Source organism: Cervus elaphus, chromosome 19, assembly GCF_910594005.1.
Source record: "Cervus elaphus chromosome 19, mCerEla1.1, whole genome shotgun sequence".
NCBI classification, from domain to species: Eukaryota; Metazoa; Chordata; class Mammalia; order Artiodactyla; family Cervidae; genus Cervus; species Cervus elaphus.
In genome coordinates this window covers 14,456,806-14,463,140 of record NC_057833.1, presented here as the reverse complement: position 1 = coordinate 14,463,140, position 6,335 = coordinate 14,456,806, and positions in this window count along the sequence as shown.

Genomic DNA, 6,335 nt, shown 5'->3' with positions numbered 1-6,335 from the left:
CCTCTCTTATCTCATATCCCATGACTCCCCATCTCTCAGTTACATTCCATTCTGGGCTCACTGGCCCTCCCACTGCCAACTTTACCCCAAACCCTCCTCCTGCTAACAGCATTCTTTGCCTGGGGCTTCTCATGGCTGGCTCTTCCTTGTCATGGAGATCACACATCAATTTCACCTCTTTAGAGAGGCATCCCTCACCATCCCCATCACTATCAATCATATTACCATGTATTATTTTCTTCATAGCATGTCTGAAATTGTTTATACGCCCATTCTCTGAGATCAGAGATTTTGTCTACCTTGTTCACTGATATCAGCCAAGCACTAAGAATAGTGCCTGGCACAGAGTAGATGCTCAAAAATTACATTTGAATGGGACCTAGTTTGTGAACTTTGGAAGTTTAGATATTTTGACGGTACTTGGAATGCTGAGAGCTTCAGCTGATTTTTGAATGAGGGCCTCAGAAACTCCACGCCTGAATACATGGAGGCTACATATGAAGCCTCCAGGGAGAGTGGGTAAGAAACAAGAGGGGTGGGGCCTCCTCACCATCATTTCCAAATTAACAAAGACAAAATTTTATAGTTGTGGAAACCATGATTTAAAAAACTGTGCAAAGTTTATGAAATCGGCTGTATAAATCTTGCCACATAATTCATGATGCTGCGTGTTCTCTGAGACAGAGTTGAGGCACGCACACTCTTGATCTCGGGGCACTGGAGGAGATCAAAGCGAGGACCGCCACGAGGCGGCACAGTGGGGCGTCTCTGAGATTGCAGGGCAGCCCCGGGCTCAGGCTTTGTTCCTGGGAAGGGGCAGTGATAAAGAACAGAGCCCCTGAGGAGTACAGAACACAAAGCATATCTGCTTGGGGGCCCAGGAAGAGGGCAAGCTGGGAGAGCCGGGTGGCATGACAATAGTTGAGAATGGAATCGAGGAGCAACCCAGAATATGCCTGTGTTGGGAGGGAGGGGGATGTCAGGGCCGTGGGGACCACAGGGCTGACTCTGGAGGGCAGATGAGGCTGCCGGGAGCAGCAGACACCCCACTGTTCTGTGAAGGTTCTGAGCCCTGGAATCTCCATATCTTGCTGATGAAGACTGAACCACATGTGGCTGTTTGATTAGTATGACCTAGAGAAATGTGATTACACATATGACATACAGAACAGTGCTCATATTCCCTTATCCAAATGAGGAAAATATTCTTTTTTTTTTCTGAGATAATCTGTGAATCATATATCTGGAATCATTAAGTGGAAGCAACATTAGGGGGAGAACCATCTGCCACTGTATATTTTAGTGAATCTGATCAGGAGGCGAAAGATGCCTCTAAACTAAGCCAGGAAAAAGAATGTAGAGATAATTTAGATTTGGATTATCAAAGGGGAGGAGAAAAGGTTACTGAGGTAGGAAAGAAAACCTTGGAGGACTGAGAAAGTGAGGGGGTGCAAAGAAATCAAAGGCTGATTTAGAAACAATAGCCAGTATTATGAAATGGAAAGAGGAGATTTTTAAGCTTAAAAAGTTAAGGCTTAAAAATTTTTAATAAAAAAAGGTAAGGCTTTATTTTAAATCAGTTTGAACATTTACATGCAAAGTATTGAAAGTAACTGAAAGTGATTTTTAGGAAGTTTAAATATGAGAAAGTAAGCAAAGCACGATGTGGCTCAGCTTGCCCTAACCCACTGAGGTCACATCCAGGGATGACTTCGATCATGAATTGGACACATGTCTGGTTCTAAGAACCTCGGCTTCCCTATAATGCAGGAGACCTGGGTTTGATCCCTGGGTGGGGAAGATTTCCTGGAGAAGGGAATGGCTACCCACTCCAGTATTATTGCCTGGAGAATTCCATGGACAGAGAAGCCTAGCAGGCTACAGTCCATGGGGTCACAAAGAGACAGCTGCAACTAACACTGCAATTTCAGGTTCTAAGAGAGAACCTGCTGCTGGCTTGCAGAGATCTGAAATTTCCAGAACAACCTGCTAGATGGCCTCCACTGTCAAGCTATCCTGCACACTCCATCGCCCAACTAATCTGCCCAAAGCTGGACTTTAATCACTCTAAAGCCTTCACTGTCTTCCCATGTCTCACAATATCTACCCTGAACTCTGCCAGGATCTCTAGCCCCACCCTACCTATTCAATCTTTGCTTTTACTTGTCTCCAGGACACACCCCTCTCAGGCTTGTCTCTCCACTTGTCCTGCCTCTGGGTCTTTGCCCAAGATGCTGCCTGTGTGTGAAATGTACGCTGTCTCCCATCTGCCTAGCCAGATGCCAGCCTTCTGTCCAGGTGGAGCTGATGCTTCAATTCCACCATGGGTCTTTCCTTGAACTCCTGAAATACAATGGCTCAGTTACATGCTGCTGTATATTATTCATTATTTTTATTTTTTATTTATTTTATTTATTTGGCAGCCCCGAGTCCCAGTTGTAGCACATGGAATCTTTAGTTGTGGCATGTGGGGTCTAGTTCCCTGACCTGGGATCAAACCTGGACCCCCTGCATTGACAGCTCAGAGTCCTAGTCACTGGATTACCTGGGAAGTCCCTTATTCACTATTCTTATACATATATTAGCAGCAGGAGCTAGAGGAAAGAGAAGAGAGGAATTAATAACAGAGGGGAGTGAATTCCCCATTTTAGATAACCTGATTTGGAGGTGGGTGTCGGTAAAGGATAGAGGAGGCACAGAAGAGTGATCCCAGAGACTTTGGTGCAGGAAAGGAAGCCGGGTCAGCTGCAACAAGCACCTTGCCATTCCTGTCATTTGGCAATAACCTCTCCAGTTTTAAGTCCAGCATCATGAGGAATGAGAAATTTATCCGGCTGCTCCACAGAATGGAAGCTTACCATGCAAATTCTTGGGTTCCACCCCACCTCCTGAATCAGAATCTCTGAGGGTGGAGCCCAGCAAAGTTTTCATCACACTCAAGGGAATTCTGATGCATGGTAATATTAGAGAACCACTGCTTTAGAGTACAAAAGCTTGAAAATTACTTGTCTTTTGGAATGGAACAGACAAAACATAAAGTGGCCCCTTTCTTGTGGGGCCATCACCATATGAACATGAATTCCTGCCCAGTGCCATTGTAAACAGGCAACACACCAAACAGAACGCCCAGGCACCACGCTGCCAGGGCAACTCTCCACCTGGTCACCTCATTCAGGCAGCTGACCGCAACTGTTGTTTGCGTCCACTCAGCCCCGATGGCTGTCTATAACAATACTGGAGGGATTCTTTCACTTGGGGCTTAACAAAAACAATAAAAAGACTAACTGAAACTGAGTGAATCACAGCCAGAGAAAATGCATGCCTTTCATTAATTATACCCACGCCTAATACTATAGGACAGACAGGGCGCAGTGGTGTTCTGGTATCCTGCCTTCACTAAAGAAGTGGTGGGCATTCTTAGGCAACTCTCAGGAAATGTTTCTGTTCTCAGCTGGATTTCACTTCTTACATGGTCCAGGCGGTACCAGTCCTCCTCTGAATAATTGACTCTGTTTTTGTCGCATACCAGTTTGCCCAGGAACAACAGCCACTAGACAAGTCCTTTAACAGAGTTCTCAAAATCTGTGTCAGCAGTTGCTCAAAGTTCAGGTTTACGGGAATAGCTCCCTGGACCTCGGCAGTGGATGCTTAGCTTTCCTTGTGCCAAGCCTGCCGCCAGCTTTGTTCAGCCCCTTTGCCACACTCACAGCTTTGCCTCTCTCTCTGGCCAGCATCTCTGTGCTTTGCCTGTCCTGAGGTTTCCCGTGAGATTCGTAACCAGCTTAGTTCCTTTTAGAAAGAATTAACTTCCAGACTGAGTCCAAACTGAAGGGGATTTCCTTGGACCCCTATGAAAATTTGACAGACACTGCCAAAACACCTCTCGGGGGCGTTACCGATGTGTCCCAGAAACAGAAGTGTCTCACTGGCAGAGACAGAAATGTCTTCTTCCCGTGGCTACTGAGTGACCTATGACATCTTCCCGTGACAGTCACCACGAGAACTTCAATCATCTTTCTTCAGATGCAGGTCCTTCCTCTCAGATGCAGTTTTCGTTTTCAATTTAGTTCAAAGAATTGAATTGAGAACTTACTTTGAAACTAGTCCTCACAAGTATAAAATCACAGAGCTGGCTGTGATATTTGTAATGACCTCTATTCTTTTTCTCTTTGAAGATGAGTCAAGAGTTTTAAAATCAGCAAGAAAAGAAAATTTTAAAAGACCCTGCCCCTGTTTGTATAATAGAATTTGGAGTCTCATGTTATCTGTCTCCATATTCCAAGACTTCTCTTTTGTTTCTATTCATAGGAAAACACTGCTGTTTATTGAGAGTCAAAAGGTTACCTTACCACAACAGTACTGCCCTACTCTTCATTTCTAATACAGCAGAAGTTCAAAGGTTAACCACTAATGCAGAATATTAATTTCGAGGGAAACTGGACAGAAGAGAGGAAGTGCATATAGGATCCTTTTGCACTTTGCACTCAATTTTTCTGTAAATTTAAAACAGCTCTAAAAAATAAAATCTATTAATTGTAAATTATGCAAATAAGTCTTTAATACCACTCCATGATTATAATATTTGTGAGATAAGATAAAACCAAATACAACAAACTGTGTGTCTATTTCACTTCTTATAGAAGCTCCCAGAAGCTCGTTAACTGTCCCGATTAGAGAGTTCTCTGGTGGAGCCAGGACTTAAACCCAAGTATATCTAAGAAAAAAAGAAAATTTCTAAAGGTCATATGCTGTGTGATTTCATTTATACAACATTCTTGAAATGAAAAACTTGTGGGAGTAGAGAGCATATTATTCAGCTGGGCATTAAGGATGGTATTTTGTTGTTGTTTGGTTGCTAAGTGGTATCTGAATCTTTTGCGACCCCATGGACTATAGTCCACCAGGTTCATCTGTCCATGAGATTCTCTCGGCAAGAATACTGGAGTGGTTTGCCATTTCCTCCTCCAGGGGATCTTCCCGACCCAGGGATCAAGCCCGAGTCTTCTGTGGCTCCTGCATTGCAGGCGGGTCTTTTACCACTGAGCCACTGCGGAAGCCCCCTGGTTCACTGACCAGGGATTAAACCTGGGCCTCCTGCACTGGGAGCTTGGAGTCTTAGCCACTGGGCCACCAGGGAAGTCCCTGGGCATATATCTTGCTTTGCTCCATGTCTGTGTAACCAGACCTAGTTATGCACCTCAGCAAGTTTACATGGCTTCCACTGATGCCTGTCTCTTCTGCTACTTGCGGCTACTACCATTCCATCTTCTAACATCATCAACTTCTCAGCTTCCCCTGAGGATGAAGGCGAGGCTTCAGCAAGAAGTCCAACAGACAAATTCCTTCTCCTCCCTCCATGGACTGCTCTGTGTTTCAGGGGGGTTTCTTTTCATGCCTCATTTCTCTTTTACCCTCACTCTTGCTGCCCTGAGACTGCATCATTAATAAACCCTTTACATGTAGGTAAGGTTTACCTCTGCCTTGGGTTGTTTTCTAGGAAAACTGAACTGAGATAATGTGTTTTGCCAAAAAGTTATGCTCAAATCAAATTTAGTCAAATTGAATTATGTTTTAAATGAATTTAGGGGGATTGTTCTGCTTAAGATTATTTTAATGGGATGAGAACCTTTCTGTAATTAATATAAATACAATCTACTGTCACATTCACTTTTTGTAAGATTAGATTTTTGCCTATTAGTTTTTTCATAATTAAGTTTATAAAGCACAGGCAAATGCCTCATACTAAACCACAATTTAAAAATATATATGTTTCTAGGGACTTTCTTGGTGGTCCAGTGGTTAAGACCCTGGGCATCCAATGCAGGGGGCCTGGGTTCGATCCCTAGTTGGGGAAGTAGATGCCATATGTGGCAACTAAGACCCAGCACAACCAAAAACAAAAAAATTTAAATACATTTTTAAAGTTTCTCCCCAGTAGCAACAAGCATGCCCAGTGTGCCCAGATTTTGAATTCTAATACATTCTCTAATAAAAAGAACCAAGGCTCCTTTGGGAAATGGCTGCTTCTAAAGCTGGGACAGGGAAAATACAAGATGAAGCATGCTATTGTGCTCAAAAAAACAAAAGGATGAAGCATGTCAAGGAGATATGGGAGCCAACTTGAAGGAGCTCCCAAAACAAAGCTGGGAGAATTTGAGAGCAAAAATAATGTAGCATTGTATCAAAGTATAAATAAATGTCCAGGAGTCCATACTGATAAAAATAAATGGCTGAAAAGAGAAAAAAAGAGAGAGAAGACAAGTCTTTCTTTTATTAGAAATCCAAGTAATTGTTGGGGATACTTCCCTTCAAGGAGGCTGAGCTTAATCTGTGTT